A 24,780-nucleotide genomic window follows, 5' to 3' on the forward strand; every position below is an offset into this window, starting at 1 on the left:
TAAATAAATTTTTATAACAACGGATATATATTTTAAAAAAAGAAAATTCTCCAGGAAAGATATTCTTGAATAAATTCCAGACAAACATTTTTTTAAGATTGATTATCTCATGTATTTTAGAATACTTAAAGTGTCTCTTTGAAGAAAATAAACTAAATTTGAATAATTTGAATTTTTTGAATTTGAACAATTCTCAATTAATTATTGACGCCTAATTTTTGTATACTTCGCCACTATTAAAATATTCATTCTAAGTATTGTTAAAATAAAAACCGTTTCATAATTTTCGCGTTCACTAATGAACTAATGGGGATAGATTGAAATATATTTTGATTCATTAATGTCAATATTTCACAATATTTGAATAATTTGCTGAAGTTTAAAATTTCAGCAATTATTAATTAATGTATGAAGCCTAAATTTTGTATACTTTGCGCTATTTGCGCATTCATTCTAAGTTATGTTTAAATATGAATATTTTCGAAATTTTCAGCTTTGACTGATCAATTGATGGCGATACGTTGAACGTTGAACAATGTTTGAATATAACAATATTTAGCGTTCAAAAATATTTAAATTATTTATTGAAGTTTGAATTTAACAATTTTTATTTAATTTTTGACACTTTTGTATACTGTTCCAATGTTTACACAATCATTCAGTTTTTTTTTAAACTGTGAACATTTTCAAAAATTCCAACGTTTATTAATGTGGGTAATTAAATTATCTGTCATATGAGCTGAAAGTTTTGAATTGATTTATCTATTACAGTGGAAATATTTTAATTTTGATAGCTATTTATCAATGAGTATGAAGTTCAGTACGATTGTGTCCGATAGTTTCAATGCTTTAAAAAACACATCTCTATGTTTTTTTGTCACTTAAAGTTAAGGATTCAAGCTGAATAAATGTGAAAATTTTAAGTCCTCGTTCATTTTCTTATTCATAAGGAAGAAAAATAAATAAATATCAATATTTCAATTATATTTAATGTGTTTCTAAACATTTAAAGGTTGAAAAATTAAATGAAAAAACTAAACTACAACTTTACTTTATTTTTAAGACAAAACATATTTGGCAGGTTTAGAGCTGAATATATCACCTTGATACTAACATGTTGTTAAATATCAAGTTTAAGCCAAAAATTGATTTAAAAAAATCATAATTCCTAAAACTTATTTTTCCAATTTTTAATAAAACAGTGCAGCCACTGCATTATATAAGTTGTATAATTTTCATGCAGGTTTTCGAATAATATTGTAGAATTTTTTAATTTAATTTCGTGCAATTTTAAAATAGCGTTTAAATGATAAGTAAGATTATTTAAAAAAGAACAGTTTCGTGGTTTTTTAAAAAATTTTATGATCGTGAAAAACATTTATATCTGATCATTTCTTTCTTATCTAACTAAAAGAAATTTTTCAAATTAGCACTTTGCTTTCTGCAAACAAAATAATAAATATAAGTACAAATTTAATCTCATTTTTTGCATTTTGAATTCCAAGCACATTGAACTCCTAATCAAAAAAAAATTTTTTTTTCAGTTTTGAGTAAACGATAAATTTCGAACATTATACCATTTATTTTTATATAATTCCTAAAATATATTTTTTCTTTTAAAAAAAAAAGAGTGAAACAGAACTACAAATATAATTTTATTTTGAATTGATTAAAAGTAGATGAAAAACATGAAATTAATCTGTGACTAAGAGATCATATTATAGTATAATAAGAACATTTATTATCTTTATTTTCCTTAATATTATCTTTATTTTTATTACTCATTTTATAGGCTTAAAAGCAACAAACAAACTTAAAAAACAACTATGATTATAGGTAGTATTATAATAGAGGGTTATAACAATAATATTTTTCTCAGAGTCTAAAATTGAGTTACTTCATTCCCATATAAACTTAATAGAAGGGGGAGGGGACTCTATTTCACGCTAGGCCGCATCTCTTACATTTATAATCGAGCTTATACATTTAACATTCCATCCTATTGTAACTCGAAGTATTATTTTTTTTTCTATTTAAATGTTAACAAAAAGAATTTATTTAAGAAATTTTTATCAGAAATAAAAAAAAACAAAGTTTATTCACCTAACAGTTGCTAAAAGAAGTAAGCTTTTTCCTGTTTAAAACACGTGAATTCAAATAAAGAGCTAAAAAATAATAAATCAGGTTTGTATGGGGCATAGACTCCTTGCTCAGAAATATTATTTTCTTCTATTTAAATGTTAACAAAAATAATTTATTTTGGAATTTTTTTAGGAATAAATGAAAACAACAAAGTTTATTCACCGCTTTATTTTTATTTAAGACTGACAATTGCTAAAAGAAGTAAGCTTCTTCATGTTTCAGACACATGAATACAAATAAAGAAAGAAAAAAGGGGAACAATAAATCAGGTGACTATGGCGCAGAAACTTCTAACTCAGAAATATTATATTCTGCTATTTAAATGTTAAAAAAATAATTTATTTAAGTAATTTCGATCGGGAATAAGTAAAAACAACAACGCTTTATTCTTATTTAAGACTAACAATTCCTAAAAGAAGTAAGCTTTTTTCAGTTTAAACACGTGAATTCAAATGAAGTAAAAAGAGGAATCATAAATCAGGTGATTATGGCACAGACTCCTTACTTATAAATCGTGACACAAACGTGGATCACAAGGTCCTCCGAGGTGAGTGGAAATTTTTTTGGATAAATCAAACGAAACTTTTTAAATAAATAGAAAACTTATTGTATCATATTGTATCATATAATATTGTATCATATTAGACAGGCAGTAAAACCTTTGAAGAACAATTTTTCTGCTCCCCCCTTTCGTGAAAGTTTCTTTTCAATTATTTTTTTTTGTCGTTTCTTTCAGGACTCAAAATTAACTATGGTCTTTGGACTACCATGAAATAATTACAAACGATTTCTGAACAACAAGCGATATGAAAGGTTTTGTTTTATTTTCGCTTTCACATTTTGGTTCACGCTTCTCGTTTTGACACGAAATAGCATGTTTCATCCTAATTATTGCGTTACGCATTCACTGAATTGTAATGTTTCATTTAAATTCATTTTTTTTTAATAAAAAAGAAGTGTAACAGAGATATGCTAACGCACCAGGGAAAATGAGCACGGACTAGTAATACCTTTTAGAAGGACTAAACGGAGAAAAAAATTCTGGTAAAATTACCTTAATAGATGGTAGTGACACTTCTGGTAAAAAATCATAATTCTGGTTGATAATACCAAAATAAGGTATATAAACTATTTTTCAGTTCATATGATAACGGTTTACCAGAAGTTCTAGTTTTTAAAACTAGAGTTTTAATGACCACGCATTTAGTAAAAAATAGAAAATTGAAGATCCAAATAATGGTTTTTATGCCATGCTCTACAGAATCATAATAAAATTACCAAATTTTACAAGATTTACCAAATTTTATCGCATATTATAAAACCATATTTTATTATTATTCACCGAAGCGCTTTAATAAAATTTACAGAGCCTTTTAGTGTTGCCAGAAACACGGTAAATTTTACCATATTATGATAAGTTTGAAAATACTTTATTTCTCAGTGCAGCAACTTAATTTTCATAATTTCTCCACCTGTTAGTATTATTTCATTAAATACTGTTGTTATTCACGTATGATTGTGTAAGGTATTGTGTTGTTATACAATAGTGTAAAATAACAAAACTACAGAATGAATTCGAAGAGGATGTTAGCAACATCACCGAAAAATGAAATAGTGCTGAAAAAATTAAAGAAAGAAAATCATTAAAAATTCTCTGTCCTTCATTTTCAATATGTAGTACACGGAAGAACTTAATTCTGCGTTCTTTACAGTAAATTTTAGAGATTTATATTCTGTGCAAGAAATTTCTTCTCGTAAATTAAATGAAAGACTCGTTTTTTGAAAATATGCTTATTAGCATGCAAAACAGAATATTTTTAGTACGTTAAACAAAAGAGAACCAAGCTTTTAATCTTATAAACAAGAGCTCATTTTACTGCGTTCTTTAAAACAATTCTTTAAGAAAATTCTTAGGAAAAGGCAGAAAAATCAACGAATTCTTGGAATTTTATTCCAGTTTCTCGAAATTGCGTCATATTTATTTAAAATGCTTTTAAATTTTATTTTTCATAACATAAACATCTTAAAACATGATCCAAAATGTATTCAAGGATATTTAGTTCTTATTTATTTATTTGAAACTATTATTAAATGTAGAATAATATTCAAAACGATAATTTTATAATGATTTTTCGAAGCTTTAAAGAATTCTTTTAAAAAATATTGGAATATTATAATTTTTTTGGTTATGATTTTGATTTCTTGAATTAGTTGAATGCTATGAAAAAAAATGTGCTCTGAGAAAAAAAAGTATAGTCGAAATTACTAGAATATGTAAAATTTACCATGTTTCCAGCTGTATAGGAACATCGAAAAGCAAGGTAATTTCTACCGAATCCCTTCGGTAATGGTTTTGGTAAAATTAACAATAAAATATGGTTTAATAATCTGTGATAAAATTTGGCAAAGGTGGTAGAATTGGGAAATTTTATTATGATACCTTAGAGCATGGCATAAGAGTAATTTATTCGTTTGAATTTATTTTTTACTTTTGCATTTTTTTCTATATGTGTGGTAATAGGAACTACAATTTTGAAAGCCAGAATTTCCGGTAAAACAATATCATATGAACAATTAAATTACCAAATTAATCGTTTAAATACCGTATAGTTTGGTTTCATTAAACAGAAATATGATTATTTTTTAATTTTTTTTACTAGAAATACCATTACCATACAATGCGGTAAGTTTACCATTATTATTTTCCGTATAAGGTTCATGGTTAAAAAGTATTTTTATTAATAAAATTTAAACGCTTTACATTACATATGCTTCCTTTAAAACACGCAACCATTATCAGCTTTTTTATAAATGAAAAGATAATCGCTTTTACACTTAATGCAATACAAAAAAAATTCCGTTAAGTTAGAGTTATTAAAACACAACAAAAATAAAAGCTAAAACTTTTTAAGGAAATTAACACATTGCAAATGACCTCTATAATGTAATTTTAATCGAAGCATAGTTTTTAGGTTAAAATGTAGTTAATATTTAATTACACTTTAACCAATACGACCAGCCATCATAGTTTACAGAATATTTGATGTAATGAATNATAAAATATGGTTTAATAATCTGTGATAAAATTTGGCAAAGGTGGTAGAATTGGGAAATTTTATTATGATACCTTAGAGCATGGCATAAGAGTAATTTATTCGTTTGAATTTATTTTTTACTTTTGCATTTTTTTCTATATGTGTGGTAATAAGAACTACAATTTTGAAAGCCAGAATTTCCGGTAAAACAATATCATATGAACAATTAAATTACCAAATTAATCGTTTAAATACCGTATAGTTTGGTTTCATTAAACAGAAATATGATTATTTTTTAATTTTTTTTACTAGAAATACCATTACCATAAAATGCGGTAAGTTTACCATAATTATTTTCCGTATAAGGTTCATGGTTAAAAAGTATTTTTATTAACAAAATTTAAACGCTTTACATTACATATGCTTCCTTTAAAACACGCAACCATTATCAACTTTTTCATAAATGAAAAGATAATCGCTTTTACACTTAATGCAATACAAAAAAAATTCCGTTAAGTTAGAGTTATTAAAACACAACAAAAAAAAAAGCTAAAACTTTTAAAGGAAATTAACACATTGCAAATGACCTCTATAATGTAATTTTAATCGAAGCATAGTTTTTAGGTTAAAATGTAGTTAATATTTAATTACACTTTAACCAATACGACCAGTCATCATAGTTTACAGAATATTTGATGTAATGAATTGATTGACGAGGGAAAAAAATACAAAAAATACAATACAATACATGCAATGCATGCAATACAAAAAAAATTCCGTTACGTTAGAGTTATTAAAACACAACAAAAATAAAAAATAAAACTTTTTAAGGAAATTAACACATTGCAAATGACCTCTATAATGTAATTTTAATCGAAGCATAGTTTTTATGTTAAAATGTAGTTAATATTTAATTACACTTTAACCAATACGACCAGCCATCATAGTTTACAGAATATTTGATGTAATGAATTGATTGACGAGGGAAAAAAATACAAAAAATACAATACAATACATGCAATGCATGCAATACAAAAAAAAATCCCGTTACGTTAGAGTTATTAAAACACAACAAAAATAAAAAATAAAACTTTTAAAGGAAATTAACACATTGCAAATGACCTCTATAATGTAATTTTAATCGAAGCATAGTTTTTAGGTTAAAATGTAGTTAATATTTAATTACACTTTAACCAATACTACCAGCCATCATAGTTTACAGAATATTTGATGTAATGAATCGATTGACAAGGGAAAAATACGTGTAATTATACGCATCTACGACAACTCATCCTTAATCATGTTTAAAAAAGATTGATAGTTAATATGTCCTTAAACTTTATATCTGTTTAATAAGTTTTTCCTTTGCTTCAGAATTCAAATTTCTTCCTTGAACATGTTGAACCGCCAATTTAACTATCTAGACAAATTGATAGGCGAGAAAAACAAAAGTTTAACCATAGCTCAATGAAATGTGCAAGATTATTTAACCACACCTGGAGATAAAAATCCACAGCTGCGGTTTTCTAGAGAAGATATTCGTGCGTTCACCCGCAAAGACATCTTTCTTGATCTATTTTCCTTTAGGATTTCATTTTTTTAACTTGAAATCATCTTAGACAGTTTCGGAGGAATAATTCTAGCAATTGGACTGTAGCCACGGGGTATGAAGTCAATGTTGCTCTCACGTGGTTAAAACAGTGCGATGACGGAGAATATATGATTCAGCCTATTTTTAGGATTATTGGCTAAATCCCAAAACAACTACCACTCTCTCGGGGTACTCCAGTTCATCTGAGTTCTAGGTGAAAATTAGGAGTGGATGCTGGGATGTGTTAAACTACAACCCACACGAGGAAAAAAAAATGGCATGCCACTTTGTAGTTTGATGTGTTCTTCACACAAATGAAAGATTGCGTTGTTTTCTTTGAAGATAGACAGACAAATCAATCACACTAAAATAACAGTACTACTTTTAACGATGCGTAAATATTGGTTAAATAATCGTTCAACTAACGTATTGAGTAACAATGTAACGGAGCAGGTTTAGAAGGATTTTCTAAAGTCTTTTATTCATTTTAAAATGTAAAACAATGAAAAAAAAAATTGAAATAACAATAAATGTCGATCACAAAAATTATGTTTTTATTCTTCGGAAAAAATATAAAGATGTTCGTGCTCTGTAAATAAAAATCTGTATGCCAGTATAAAGCCAGTGAGGCAGTTTAAAATTTTATTCTCAAAAAATACTGTTTTTTTTTTTTTTAAAAAAAAGCACCTGTTTTATAAGGTAAGTGCTGTTATTTTAACAAACAAACACCGTTATTTTGTACTCTGTTATTTTAGCAAAAAAAAAAATCTATAAAAGTAACTAAAATTAGGAGAGCGAGCCGATAGTAGAATTCGCATGACCAGTCAACACTGAGTTTCGAATCCGGAAAAACTTATTAGGAGGCAAGAGCATTGTAGATAGATAGATATAATTTTCATAGATATAATCTTTATATAGATATAATTTTTCGAAAAGTTCATTTAGATAGATATAATTTTCATAGATATAATTTTTGATATAGATATAATTTTTCGAAAAGTTTATTTAGATAGATATAATTTTTCGAAAAGTTCATTTAGATAGATATAATTTTTCAAAAAGTTAAATTATAAGGTAAACAGTCAAAGAATTAGGTAGAGTATCAATCAGAAAATGAAGTCGAATCGCAATTTTATTCATACGATGTGCAAAATCATGGAATAATTTCTGAAATTTTATGGTTTTGATCCATAAAATTTAGAAGAAATGTCAGAATTCAGTAAGAGTAAGAACAGAAAATAATCGAAACATTATTTGAAAAAAAAGGAAGAGTAATCGTACGGTAAGCAAAACTGCAGGGCAAAAACTAGAATTTGAATCGATAGTTTTAATCCGTTTATGATTAGAGGGAAAAACAGAGAAAAACTGTTTTGTGAAAAACAGCTTTAAATATAAGGAGAAAGTCTATAACGGGTTTTTTTTTGTAGCTCGAGGATAACGATTAAAAAGGGAAAAAAATCTGTATTTATTTTTAAATAGTTTTTTTTCTGACAAAAATATATTTTTTCATTTTTTTGTTGAATTTATAATTACTTTTTTACAGTGGGATTTTTTAAAATTGAAATAAATGCTCACGGTCAAGCCATTTAATGAAAAAAAGTCAATAAATAAGATTCACCAATTGTATTAGATTTTGTGAAATTATTTACTTTTTACGAAATAATTTAGCAATTATTTGTTAAAAATTAATTTACTCAAATAATTTCAATGCATCTAAAATTAACAGCATGTTTTGAACACAAGTGAAATGAATCAAAAACTCAAATGCGTAATTTGTGACTTATGATTATTTTCAATTATACTAAGTTTGATTATTATAAAGACACCAAAATTGATTGTAAAAAAATACGTTACTACTATTTTTAATATTTTTTTTTATTCAGTGTCTCATTTCTGCATTAAAAAAAAGGTAAATACAGGGTGTTTATAAATTCCCGGACCCATTTTGATGTTTAATAACTCATAAAATAATGAAGATATAAACAAACTTATGGCATTTACTGATGGAATAACTCATATATTTTCTTTTTCAGTTTTGAATATCTTTACTTTTGTAAATATCATCTGCGCGTGTGGTGAATTTCAGATAATTTCATTTTCTTGTCTAAATATCTGTACTTTTCTAAATATCGTCTGCTTATTAATTGCATTTTTCTCTCTTTTGTTTTTGGCAACTACTGCAATGCTATGTTTGTTCTATGTAGTACTTTATGTTTACTTTTGATGTGTTTGTTCTATGTAGTACTTTTATATGTGATGATTTATTCGAGCTGATATTAAAGAGAATGCATCCAGGAAGATGGATTGAGCGAGGAGGTCCAATTCCTTGGCCACCAGGTCACTTGATATAACGCCGCTGGACTTTTTTCTTTGGGGATTTATAAGGGACAATGTTTACAGGAGGATCGTGTCGAACATTGATGACCTAAAAGCCAGAATTACAACCGCAATAGCCTCTGTGAATGCCGACATGCTTGCCGCTACCTGGCGTGAAATTGACTATTGACTTGGTATGCTCCGTGCGACGAAGGGGGCACACGTGGAAGTTACTTGACAAGGGTCATGAAACTTTTTGAGTCTATCTAACCACTTATGCTATTAATTTTAATCTATCTTCATTATTTTATGAGTTATTAAACATCAAAATGGGTCCGGAACTTTATAAACACCCTGTATATTGAATGGATTGAAGCAAATATTTAAGCTGAATATAATTACAATTTAGAAATTCCAACTTCCTTCGAGTAATCATACTAGAGCCGTGGTGGCTCAGGGGATAGAACTTCCGCCTTTCATTGAGGTGAACCGGGTTCGAATCCCAGCCGTGGCTAATTGATACGAACTCTACACCTGGCTCACATCGACCACAGTGCTAACGTAAAATATCCTCAGTGGTAGACGAGTCATGGGTTAGAGTCTCCTTGCCGTCTGGCTAACCGTGGGAGGTTTTAGTGGTTTTTTTCTTTTTATGTAACGCAAATGAGGGCTAGTTGCATCAAAAAGTTTTTCACTAAGGCTGATTTCTCCCAATACCTGATCCAGGAGCTCCCTTGTCTTCTGGATTGGGTTCAAAATTACAAGGCTACAGAATTGAAGATTAGTAGTCGTAAACCTAAAATTGGATTGGCTGTTCAACTATGGTTATAAAAAGTGAACATACTGAAATGATTGCTGAGGTAAATATTTAAGCAGAATGATTTCATAATTTAAAGATTTCTTCCTTTTTTTTTCAAGTGTGTTTCAATATTTGATGTATAATTAAAGCTATTACATTTATTTAACATTTAGGAAATAAGCATAAAAATTGTAATTACCTTGAAATACTTATTTTCATTACCCTTTGGTTGAATAAAGAGAAAAGCTCAGCAAAAGATTCTAAAAAGGAAAATAAAATCTGTTAGTGATGAACTAAAATTTAAAATATTTTGTGGTTATTCAGGTAAAACTATAGTTATGTTCCTACAAATATATTGCACAAATGCGCGCAATAATTATGCGTAAAAATGATGTCAGATTAATGCACTTCAATTAAATGCTTATCGCATGCTTATCACGTAAGCATATAATGTATTTGCTAATATAAAACATTTAATATGTGCTTTCAATATATCATGCATTTAATAAAAGAAATAGATTTTTTTTAATTTAATGATACAATAATCTACAAATATATATTATTAAACTATTAAAAATGCCCAAAATGTTAAAAAAAATGTCTAAAAAAATTAATTTACTGGTAAAATAAGAAAATTCTTATTTCTGTTTACAATACAATAATAACCACAAAAAAGCATTTCCACCAAATGCCAAGAAAGTATTAATATTATTATTTAGCAATTGTTAATTTCAAACTATGCATTTCTTTTCTTTTCTTTTTTCAGTACGATTAAAGTAAGTTAAAATTTTATTTTATATTATAACCATAACAGCTAAAGCAATAAATTTTAATTAATATAAATTTTTCTAAAAAATATTTAAATTGTGCTAAACCATTATAAGAAACTTATTAGATATCAATATTCACACTCACATTCATACATATATAAAACACCTAATAACAAAAAAAATTTTTTTTTGTGAATATTTATTTATTGGGAAAATATTTCAAGTGATATATTCAATTCATTTGCATTTTTAATTAGCTTAATAACTTAGCTAAACAATATTTTTTTTAAAAATTAAAAAAATAACTCATTAATAAATCATTATTTATTATCTAGTTTTCAACAATTTCAATAACTTTTCTTGTCTTTTTAATAGTTCAGTTGCGCATAGGCTCAAAAACTTTTGAAATATAAATACATTATTTTCGTGAAAAGTGATAATTTAAATAATTGTCACAAGAATTATTCGAGTAATGTTTTTGTTTACACAATTTTAAATAATTGTCTAAATATTTTTTACAAGATAAAAATCTCTTATTTTCCACTTTAATAACTTTTATTAACTAGCATTTAACTAACAAGAGTCGAGCAAATTTTTTCGACTTTCGCAAAAAATGTTTCGACTCTGACTCCGCAGCTCTAGTAGCAATAGTGTTCAGAAAATCATTATATTTTATTGCATAAAGTGTACTGATACATTTGCTTCTGTACTAATGCAATTGAAATAAGTACTCATGGAGAAAAAAAGTACGTTAAAATAAATTACCGTACTCTATGGTAATAACATTTCAGGTTAGAAAAAGCGCAACTTAATTTTAATTAATTAAACCAAAAAACAAATTTTACCAAATTTCATCATATATTAATTTTATCACATATTAAAACCATATTATACTGTCATTTTTACCAAAAACATTATCAATGCGTTTCGGTAAAAATTACCGAGCATTTTGATTTCCCACAGAACTAACAATACGGCAAATTTTATCACATTCTAGATCATATTTTTTCTCAGTACGCGAGCATTACGAAAAAAAGAATCAACTGATTTGACAAAAAACCTTTTTTTTTTAAAGACCTTTAAGAATTAGACGTTGTTTTATAAAGCATAATATTTTATTCTGTAACTAAACCCGTGTAGCATATTTATAACTTAATGATTACAATAATGAAGTGCAAGTTCAAGTTGAAGAATAAATTTTTAATTTAGAAACAAAGTTTAAATTCATCTTTATATTCCGAATACAACTATTTACTCATCAATCAACAATCTTATGAAGGCTACTAAGTAGACTTCGTCAATTAATATACTAGAAAAAAACTAATTAAATAATAAAAAAACGCTCTGACTAAATGATTAATATTTATAACTACAAAAACAGACACTCTGTGACACTGCTTAAAGTCGTGATCTGCTAGGTGGCGCTCACATCACCGTCCAAAGTAACAATTATAGGTAAAATGTAACGTTTATGTGATAGAAAGAATCGATATCACGAGTAACCACTCTTGACAAGTAATCAAATACTATATTTGTTGATTCAGGACCTTTACTCAATATGGAAAGGCCGTTAAATCAAAACAATAACAATTTATTAGCAAATTTGAAGATATTTATTTGTTTTGAATTTCAATTTCAAATAAATAATGAAACACAACTTAAATAATGATGGGAATTTAAAACAGCAATATTATTAATAATAAAAAAACTTATTTTGGAATATATGCTTGATTTTAATCAAATTTTAGATGAAATTCAAAATTAATTTAATAAAAAGAAATGAAATTTTCTCTGAGTATTTTGAAATAACTCTTTTATTACTTCATTAACGATACACGTTACTTGCATTACTTGCCTAACGACTATTGTATTACTTGCGACTGGATTTTAAATAGATAAAAAAATATTAAAATGTATTCCCACGAAACACGAGTGACATGCATATTTTGCGATTAGCAAGTCATTGTGACATAAACATAACTGTGTCAAGAATAAGCGATCATTAAACTTTAAAAAATTATTTTAAATTTTGAAATAACTCTTTCAACGCTTGCTTTATACATTAACATTAAAGTAAAACGTCTTATTCACAACTATATTCTAAATATATACAAACACCAAAATATAAGAACATATTACCGCGGGACACAAGTTATACATGCATATCTATCCATCTATATATATATATATATATATATATATATATATATATATATGGATAGATATGCATGTATAACTTGTGTCCCGCGGTAATATGTTCTTATATTTTGGTGTTTGTATATATTTAGNTATATATATATAAAATTAGCGCTCAAACATGACACACATGTAATGTGTTAATGGGAGATTATAAAACTTTCATAGATTCCTTAAAATTCTCTTTTAAAGATTTTGAAAAAATTCTTTCCTTACTTGTTTTAAGCATAGCATTAACGTTCGAGTCAAACATTTTATTTGTATCAAACATTTATTTGTATAAATTTGTATAAAACACCAAAACATTAAAACACGTTACCACGTGACACAAGTTACATATATATTTTGCGATGCTCGTATCAACATGTTCCACACATAATATGTTTAAAAGTATGAGATTATTAAACTTTCATAAATTCTTTATAATTGTTTCTTCAAAATTTTGAAACAACTCTTTCATCATTTGCTTTATGCTTCAACATTAGAGTCAAATGTTTTATTTACAACAAGATTTTAAATATGTACAATATCCATGCAAATTACACAACATTCATACATATTACAAAGTGACACAAGTTACAATGTTTTTAGATCAGTGTGGCAACGAGTAACACATATAATAGATTATTAAACTTTCATAAATTCTTTAAAGTTTTAAAGTATCTTTTTCATCACTTGCTTTATACATTTACACTAGGCGTTTTATTTACAACTAAATTATAAATATGCACCAATGCCAAAAATTTAAAAATATATTACCGCTTTGCACAAGTTAAATATATATTTTGTGTTAAGCGTATTAACGTGTCATACACATAGTGTTAATCAGAAATTATTAAACTTTCAAGAACTCTTTAAAATTCTTTCTTTGAAATTTTGAAATAACTCATCAATTGCTTTACTCATTGAGTCAAACGTTTTATTTTTAAAAAAATTTTAAATGTGCAAAATACAGAAACATACTACCACGTGACATAAGTTGTATACATATTTTGCAGTAAACGTATCAACACACTATGATAGGAATAGGATATTATTAAAATTTCCTTAACTACTATTTTACAAATATTTCATTAGCACTTGTAAAAATTTCATAAAAATCTTCTAAAGAAGGAGGAAATAGGAAATATGTGTATTATATTAATTTTTTTAAGGTTTTTGTTCCATGTAAAAAACATTCTTTTGGAGAATGACTAAAAAACTGTATTTAATTTTTTCAAATTTCGAAATATTCCTTGTAAGAAAACTAGAATGCATCCTTCAAAAGACAAAAAGATGGAAGAATAAAAATGATGTACTAAACATGAAAAATGGTGTCACGATTAAATAAACTAGAAAAAAAAATAGAACTGTCAAAAATATTAGTGAAACATTTCAGGTCAAAAAGTTTAATGGTTGTTCGGTTTCTAGAAATCAATTTTTCATTTTGGAATTTCAGATTCTACCGATAAAAATTTCCTCCCCGTTCTACTGACATCTATAACTCCAAAAGTTACAAGAATCAAAATAATATTAAAGAAAACGAAAACTGGGGCACATAATTTTACTTGAACAATTTTTAAAATGCGTTTACGCAACGTTATGTATTGCGTATATGTATAAGTTAAAACACAATGTAAATGTTACGTATTGCAAATATGTATTAAAATGTATACGCATATTATGTATACGCAACTATCAAAATCAAATTATTACTTAAAAGAACATGTTTTAAAGATCACATGTCTCAAAACTTTTATGTAGCATTTCTATAGATACATGCGCAGTATATGTGAGCATATTTTAATACCAAAACTACCAGCAAAATTTACTGTGTTTCTGGGTTTATGGGAGTACCAAAAAACTCGGTGATTTTGATCGAAGCACTTTGTAATGATTTTGGTAAAATTAACAAGAAAATATGGTATTATTATATGCAATAAAATACGAAAAATGTGATAAAATTTGGGAATTTTATCATAATATGTTATTATCATAAAATCCATTTATTTGGTTCAATTTACTTTACTATTTTGCATTATTTACTGAATGTGAGGTAGTAAGAACTATAATTTTAAAAACCAAAATTTCCGGTAAGCCGTTACCATATGAACGGAAAATAAAAACTAAATGAATAGTTTAAATACCGTATATTTTTCATTTACCAAAAATGTCATGACCATACATTACGGTAGTTTCAACGTAATTTTTTTCGGTGTGTACATTGCAAAAAAAGATAAATTTTAGTAGATTTTTTTTTGCTGCTATAAAATGAATATAGCAAATTTGTAGTATATGTAGATAAAAGTGTGAAAGATATATAAGTGTAGTTATAAATAAATAATTTAATAGTATATGACATGATAACTTTAATTAGTTTTATGCTGATAACAGATTAAGATATTTGAGTTTTTGTTAATTTAGGATAGCTTCATGCGAGGTTTCGTTTAGTAAGTAAATATCAAAAATTGACCAAACTGAGAAAACTTACAAGACAAAACCGTTTTTATATTTTTGAGAGACATTATTTTAAATTAATTGCATTTCCAGAAATAAAAACTGATTATTGGTTGCAATAATTTGCAATAATTTTATAAAAAAATCTTATCTCTGATGACTACTAAAATGCATGTTACAAATATTTAGCTATTGCGTTTTCAAATACTATAATTAAAAAAATTCAAAAGCATCATTACAGAATTTTTTTTTTTTACTTTTTACGAAAACGAAACGGAAAATTTATAGAACCAAGAGGGAATGCGCGTTTTTAAAATGCATCTTTACAAAGATCGAAATAATTATAGCATTAAATGCATAGATAAAAATTTTTTGAGACTGTTAAAAACTTGTTAAACGTTTCAAATGCCATAAGGAAATATTTCAGTTTCATTTTGAAATTGATTTGTTAAACGTTTCAAAACGTCATAAAGAAATATTCATGTCACATTTTAGTTTTGATTTGTTAACCATTTCAAAACGTCATAAAGAACAATTTATGCCACATTTTAGATTTGATTTGTTAAACGTTTCAAAGACATAAAGAAACATTTATGTCACATTTTAGTTTTGATACGTTAACCATTTCATAACGTCATAAAGAACAATTCATGCCACATTTTAGATTTGATTTGTTAAACTTTTGAAAACGTCATAAAGAAATGATTATGTTACACTTTAGGTTTGATTTGTTTATCGCTTCATAACGTCATAAGGAAATATTTATGTTACATTTTAGATCTGACTTGTCTTGCGTTTCAAAATATTAAAAACAACTATTTTCGTGATATTTTAGATTCGTGTCAACTATGGTTTACATCATAGCTTTTAATTAATTAATTCAAAGATTTAAAGCAGCCTCATCTATGAACCGGTCGCTTTTTTTCCTTAGGAAAAAAATTAAAACTTTGAATACAAAAAAATACTTTACTCTCATTTTCTGCAGCCTCTATCAATAAAGCTGATTTTATATATCAAAGTATATTTGTAATAAACAAACGATTATGAAATTATAAAAAAAAAGTTATTTATTTCAAAACGCCTCTGTAAAAGTTAGTCTGGAAAAAAAGCCTACACGTGACTCTCGTTCCCTACCTAATCGCTAAAGCAATTAACTTGCAGAATTTATTCCACAAACATGATTGGTTGAGTCATTAAATTGCTAGGAAAAAAGCTCATTTATTTGCTTTCTTTTTGTGCTAAAAAACAATTGTGTCTGCAACAATCATCAAAACTACGTTACGCTTATATGTCACTGTGGCACCACAATGTCTTACTCGAACATTTATGTCAGTGGCATGATTTCAGTTAATATATATCCTTAATATCAAGCAGAGCTTAAGCTAAAGTTATCAACCTATTCTCCTAGTGTAGATTTTGTTATTTTATTCTTTCCTTCCGGTTTGTTTCAGAACCTTATTGTTTCTTTTGGAAGGATGTGTGGCATGATTTTCCTCATTTTCCGTTTCATTGAAGTCACTTTTCATTTCATTAAGTCACTATCAATTATTATAATACTGTTTACGTCAAGTTTTAGAGTCTTTTTTCATACGCGGAATGCTTTTTAATGATTTGATTTGATTGATTTCTTTGATTTACGGGATGCGGTAGTATTTAAAGAAAAAAAAACTCAATCTCAATTACGCATAAGATGTTACAAAGTATCTATTATCTGTGATATCATTATTCATGGATTAATAAATACCTTGAGAAAAATTAATTATCAAAACTACCAGAATATGGCAAAATTTACCATGTTTTGTCTCTATAGGAACATCAAAAAGCTCTATAATATTTACCGAAGTGCTATGGTAATGATTTTGGTAAAATTAGCAATACAATATCATTTTATAATATCTTATAAAATTCTGTAAATGTGATAATATTTGCTAATTTTATCATGATACCTTAGAGCATGACATAAAAACCACTTATTCGTTTTTTTCTTCTTTTTTGTGATAGTTTGGTAAAAAGAGCTATAGTTTTTAAAATCAGAACTTTCTGTAAACATTTTTTTACTAGAATTGTCATTATCAAACAGTATAGTAATTTTAACAGTATTTTTTTCTCCGTTTAATAATATTACAAAAAAAAAATGCAAGTAAATATATACGTACTGCTTGTATTGTTTACGTAAAGTTATATACTCCTTTCATACGCAAAATGGTTCTTAATAAATTTGTTTAATTGATTTATTTTATTTATGGGATGAGGTTATATATTTTCTTAAATAAAAAAAAGAAACCTCAATCTCAATTACGTCAAGGATATGACAGAGTTATTACCAGTGATTATATTATTCCTGTAATAAGAAATAATAATATTACAAAAAAATTAAATATAAACATACATGCACTGTTTACGTCAAGTTATATACTCCTTTTTCATACGCGAAATGATTTTTAGTGATTTGATTTAATTGATTGCTTTGATTTATGAGATGATGTAATATTTCGTAAATTAAAAAAAAACCTCAATCTCAATTACGTCAAAGATGTTACAAAGTATATATTATTAGTGATAACATTTTTCATGGGTGATGAAATAATAATATTACAAAAAAAAATATACATAAACATACATGTACTGTTTGCATGAAGTAATTTTTTCTTTTTCATACGAGAAATGATTTTTAATGTTTTGATTTGATTGATTTATGTAAAGAGGCATAATTTTTTTTTTAAATAAAGGAAAAGAAACATCAATTTTAATTACATCAAAGATGTCAAAAAGTATCTATTATCAGTGATAACATTAATCACGGATTAAGAAACAATAATATTAAAAAAAAGCTGAAAATAAACATACTATTTGCACTGTTTACATCAAGTTATAGATTCTTTTTTATATGCAAGATGATTTTGAATGATTTCATTTTATTAATTTCTTTAATATATGGGATGAGGTAATTTAAGATTACTAAAAAAAGGAAATCTCAATGTTAACTATGCAAAAGATGTTACAAAATTTCCATTATCAGTGATAACATCATTCAGGGATTAAATAATAATGATATTACAAAAAAATTTTCAATTAATCTTTCAGTTAAATAATCTTCTTCATACGCGACATGATTTTTAATGATTTGATTTGATTGATTTCTTAGATTTAGAGAATGAAGTAAATTTTTTAAAAAAAAATAGAAATCTCAATTATGTAAAGGATGTTATAAAGTATCTATTATAAATATCATTATACATGGATAATTAAATTATTACAAAATATTGTAAGTAAGCATAACTCGTCTCCTTCTGGTTTAGGGTAGTATTGCGGTAGACAGAGGAAGGGGAAAAAGTAGTTAGGTTTTGTGATCATTGTTAATTAATTTTTGAAATCAAATTATATAACCAAAGAGAGATTGTCATCTTCAAGGCCATGTACAATATTTCAGGAATAGAGAATTTTCGCATTCTCAAAAACGGTACAGGTCTATAAATTTTTTCTTGACGCAAATAGTTAAACTAGAGCACAACATACACACACACACACACAAAATGGACCTCTCTGAATAACGTTTGATCTACTGATCGGATTTTCACGTTTTAGAGCTCAGTCTTAATAGTTCGAGGGGGTGCCCTCAAATATACTAATTAATTAGCTTCCACGATATTTTAAGTTACGAAATCAGACGCAAAAATGTACTTTCTCTGAATAAACATATTTTTTTAATCCACGGATTTGGATTTCTGATCCTTGAAATATAGGGAGATATAAAATATAGGGAAATAATGGGAAATATAAGGAGGATTGAAATATAGGGAGATAATATAGGGAGCAAAAGACAAGGAAACTCCTGGATCAAGTATTGAGAGAAATTTGCTTTCGTGGAGAACTTTTTGATAGAACTAACCTGCAATTTCGTTACATAGAGAGGAAAACCACGAAAAGATCCCTCGGTTAGCCTGACGTCAAAGGGACTCTAACCCAGGGTCCATCTATCCCTGAGGATATTTTCTGTCAGCACTGTGCTCGGTGCGAGCCGGGTGCGGAATTCGAATCAATCAGTCACCTCTGGGATTCGAAAACGGTTCACCTCATAGGAAGGCGAGTGCTCTATGCCCTGAGCCACCATTGCCCGGAGTAGCTTATATAGTAGGATATTTTAGGTGTCTAAGTTTTTTAAATATTCGGTTTCACATCATCTATTCGACCGATTTTGCTCTAATTTTGTATTTCGCCTCGTAAAATAGCGCTCTTTAAAATGACGTGAAACAATTTCTATTCCTTACAATTCAAAATTTTTACGGCTATTATTAAATAAAATAATAAATATTTCTTAGAAGCACATTTTTTGCAAGGGATTATTCTTGGATGAACGAATTTTAGAATAATGCACATTTATTCCGTAACATGTTGCGTTAAAAATGTATTTTACGGTAAAGAGTACTGGTACCCTGAGGGTCGGTACTTTTTGCCGTAATTTGATTTTAAATTTTTTACAGTGTAGTTGTATTTTATTTCTTGTTATGTAAAATTTTTTCATAAAGAAATATAGTTCGGTGCAAATAGAATCCCCCCCCCCCAATATGCACCTGAGTTTCTATTGCAGTGGTATAGTTGAAGTTAAAATAAAAAAAAAGTTTGAATTTAAAAAAAAAAAGTTTGATTTATAATAAATTTTGTGCAGTGCATACGATTAGAGCTAAACAAATTAAAGTCGTTTCTTTTCATTAATTCTTAAATGCTAGTAAAAGTCAAAGAAAANATAAAAATAAAGTTTGAATTTTAAAAAAAAAAGTTTGATTTATAATAAATTTTGTGCAGTGCATACGATTAGAGCTAAGCAAATTAAAGTCGTTTCTTTTCATTAATTCTTAAATGCTAGTAAAAGTCAAAGAAAATCTCCTCTCCTTACCAGAGTACTAGACTTTTTACTTTTAATGTAAATAAATACCTTTTTTCCTCCCACACATGCACCCATACCTTCCTTTCCACATTCTAAAAAAAAAAATCCCCATCTGTGTAGATATAGAGGGGTGTGTTGAAAAATAGTTAATCCTTTCATTTTATTTCATAACCGTCGTTGAACAGCAGATCCAATTTTGAGTTTCAACCACTAATGTTCAGATGCGTAGTCTTGTAATTTTGAACCCAATCTAAAAGACAAGGAAACTCCTGGATCAAGTAATGGGAGATAATCACCTTCGTGGAGGACTTTTCGATAGAATTAATCCGTATTTGCGTTACATGAAGAGGAAAAACACGAAAACCTCCCACGGTTAGCTCTATCGCAAAGGGATTCTAACCCATGATCCGTCTACCATTAAGGATATTTTACGTCAGCACTGTGGTCGGTGCGAGTCGGGTGAGAAATTCGTATCGACCAGCCATCTTTGGGATTCGAACCCGTTCCACCTCCTTGGGAGGCAAGCGCTCTATTCCCTAAGCCACCATGGCGCACGGCTTTTTTTTTAAAAATGGATATATAAAGAATATTTTAACAAAAAAAAAGTTTTAATCTCAACATAGTTTCAAAAGTCGAGCACCTCAAATATGCAGCCATACTGAGCTGATTATATCTGAAAAATGAGGATATGATTCAGAAATTATTAATTACATGTGCTCCTAAGAAACTAACCATCTTGCGTATGAAACTGGAGAATGTACCACTTCCTTAAATGGGGGGGAAGGGGTAGAACACGAAAAAAATAAATATCCTGAAGACAATATATTTACATAAATAATCAGAGGGGCTATTTATTATTGTTGAACTTATTTATAAATATACATTATGTTTATTGGTAGAAAATATATCTAAGATAAAATAGTTTATCTGCTAATGGATATAAAGTCTTAGAATAACTTGCCTATCCAAACAAAATGTGCATATTGTCTCTAATAATTTTCCAACACTTGTCACTGGACAATAGCATTAGTTGATATTGAACTTTGTGGCCAGAGGCTAACATAATTTTCCTTATATCAGTAAAGATAATATTGTGTGTTGGAAGATGATCCGGGGTCATGATGGTTGATACAAGGGGCATTCCCCTTGAAGAGAAGATGAAATTTATGAAATTAGTTCGGAAGAAGGGCCCTTTAGTAGGAACACTTGTTAAAGGGAGGGTTGGGGGTAGGGGCGAGGCACCTGTTGGTCGGCAAATAATTCCCGGAATGTCAATCATTTCCTCGGGCTGTTGTGCGGGACTGCATTTTTGGGGTCGAAAGTCGACTCACTTTCCCCACCTTAGGCCACGCGCCTAATCCACTAGCCGAGTAACGGCCTAGCCCATGCCTTTTTAACACGCGATTTCAAAAGGATGTGGTAATAGGGGAAGGAATCAACGATTTCATTATCAACAAGTTTTACTCGTATTATATGGGGAGTTCGTGAATATTTACTATCTCATAATATCTCATTGGTTGCTTTTTATTTAAATATAATGGGGAGAAAAACAATAGGAAAATGTTATTTTTATATGTCGCTTTAAGTTTTGGCATGTAGGGCAAGTGGAATGTATTGCTATAAAGATTTTAACCATCAGAAAAAAACATCTTTATTTAAAATTCCCCTCAGAAAAAAAAAATAGAGAATAATAATATTAAAAATGAAGATCTTTTTGGAAAGGATTATTTTAACTTGTAGACTTTAGTAAAAGCTAAAATAATAAAATAGAGAAAATGACATAGACGACAGAAACTATTACACAGGTATTATAACATTTAAAATATTTCAATACGTTATTGTATTAAATATGTATAGGCATATATTAAAATATTTTAATATGTAAAAATATTAATTATTTCCATTAATTAATAATATAATAAAATAATATAATATTAATAAAAAAATATAATAATAATATAAAATAATAATATAATATAAAATAATATAAAAATATATAAAATAATAAATATAAAATAATATAAAAATAGAATAATATAAAAATATTAATATTATTCCCATGTCAGGAAATATACCAAAGTAAGATTTTAACCACCGGAAAAACATAATTAAATTATTTGAAATTCTCCTCAGAGAAAAGAATAATACTTATTTAAGTAAAATATATTTTAAATGAAGATTTTTCTTAAACGAATTACTTTAACTTGTTGACTTTACTTAAGTTAAATAAAATATAGAAAATGGCATAGACAATAGACTCTATCACACAGGTATTTTAGTATTTAAAATATTTAATATGTTAATGTATTACAAAATGTGTATTAAAATATTTTAATATGTTAAAATCAGAATAGTGATATATTCCCATGTTAGGAAATATGATTTCAACCACCTGAAAAAAATATAATTATTTAAAATTTCCTTCAGTGAAAAGTATAGAACTTATTTAAGTAAATATATTTTAAATGAAGATTTTTCTTAAACGAATTACTTTAACTTGTTGACTTTAGTTAAGTTAAATAAAATATAGAAAATGGCATAGACAATAGACTCTATCACACAGGTATTTTAGTATTTAAAATATTTAATATGTTAATGTAATACATATGTGTATTAAAATATTTTAATATGTTAAAATCTGAATAGTGATATATTCCCATTTTAGGAAATATGATTTCAACCACCTGAAAAAAATATAGGGGAGAGTCGGGTAGCCCCGCTCACTTAAGGAGTATTGCTTATATTTCTGTATAATATTGAGTAATAATCAATATTTTTGTATGTTTCTATTGCTTTATCGTCGAATTAAATAATGCAAAAGGAATAAACAAACAAAAAAAAAAGAATAGTTTAACTTAAAAAAATAGAAATTAAAAAAAAACATGTTTTTCAGCTCTTTTCAAAATGTGTCGGGTAGCCCAGCCCAGTTACAAAAATTAAATTTTTTGACTGTTTTTTCTGGTGTAAATGAAAATGACCAATGTATTGACAATAGGTAAAACTCGTTTATCATTTTTATCATAAAATTATTTTATTTATTGCATATTTATATACTTTTAGTGAATTCTATCATTTAATAACAATCATTTAATAACAACAATATTTGTTGTTAAAAATGCATATAACATNATTCCTTTCTAGCAAGCCTATTAATGTCCGATGGCCCATTGACTTGAAAAAATATTCTATACATATGAAATTGACAGTGGGCGGGGGTACCCGCTGGGCGGGGCTACCCGACTCTCCCCTAATTATTTAAAATTATTTAAATTCCTTCAGTGAAAAGTATGGAACTTATTTAAGTAAAATATATTTTAAATGAAGATTTTTCTTAAGCGAATAATTTTAACTTAATGCCTTTCGTTATAGTTAAATTAATAAAAAATACAAAACGGACTCTAAACACTATTATACAACAGGCATTTTAACATTTAAAATATTTTTGATACAATTCCAAGCACATTTAAATAATGTGTTTTGCAACAGCATTGAAATTTTAAAAAATATTTACACTATAAATATGAAAGGAAAATAATAAAAAAGCAGGTTTTTTTATGATGTTATATGTCATTTCTGAAATCTTTATTTTCAAAAAAAAATTCTTGAAGAACTATATATTCTTTATCTTACATCAGTCACCTTTTCATCTAAATTTTTTCATGAATCATACAAGTAGGAGTACAATCAGAATATAAATCAAAAGTCATAAATGTAAACATAAAAACATGTACAAAAGTCATACATTTTAAGACGCAAATCTGAATGCTATTCATGCAAAGAATAGACACGGGAATTTATCATACTTGTATTAATAACAGATATAGCTGAAATATCACTATGCGTAACAATTTTATTTTAGAATCTTCATGAGTTTTTATTTTATATATATGTTATATGTTGATATATTTTCATTTTTTAAATTTGGAGATTATTATTCACTATTTGGGTGGGCTTATTTACGGAGTCGAAATATCTTAACCAATTCCGCGTTGCATTCTATTTTAGAAAATGAACCTCTTCCATAAAAGTGCCTTCCAAAAAGCTTGTATGCGCACTGATAAGAAAAGAATAATCAGAACTACCGAAATATGGTAAAATTTATCGCATTCTTTATAGTAACACCAAAGAGTTATTTTTACCTAAGCGCTTTGGTAATGATTTTGGTAAAATTATTAATAAAATATAGTTTTATAATCTGTGACAAGCTTTGGTAATTGCGGTAAAATTAAATATTGCTATCATGATACCTTAGAGCATGGCATAAAAACCATTTAGATTTACTTTTCAGTTTTGCATCCTCGACTAAATCTGTGGTAATAAAAACCACAATTCTGAAAACAGGAATTTCCGGTACACTGTTACCAAATGAACAGAAAAATTCAATACCGTATATTTTGGTTTCATTATCTGGAAGTATGTTATTTATTTATTTTTTTAATTAGAAATGTTATTACCACGCAGTAATGTAATTTTTTCTCCGTGTACAAATCAGTTATAATAACATTAATATAGCCTATACAGTTGATAGTGAATAAGCAGCCTCTAGCAAACTGCAAATCACAAGAATAAAATATAATTTAAAGATTTATGAGCGAGACGATGTATGAGTT

At 27.2% G+C, this 24,780-nt stretch overlaps 1 protein-coding gene across 1 annotated transcript in view; it reads right to left on the bottom strand.

Annotated features, from left to right (window-relative positions):
• The window catches only part of LOC107443800 (solute carrier organic anion transporter family member 74D), a gene marked incomplete in the record, with an annotated part of 148,079 nt that overhangs the window by 106,960 nt on the left and 16,339 nt on the right, over positions 1–24,780 (bottom strand). Inside the window, 1 exon segment of the mRNA XM_071188450.1 lies at positions 10,083–10,143.

The sequence above is a fragment of the Parasteatoda tepidariorum genome, chromosome X2 (assembly GCF_043381705.1).
Source record: "Parasteatoda tepidariorum isolate YZ-2023 chromosome X2, CAS_Ptep_4.0, whole genome shotgun sequence".
Lineage (NCBI taxonomy): Eukaryota > Metazoa > Arthropoda > Arachnida > Araneae > Theridiidae > Parasteatoda > Parasteatoda tepidariorum.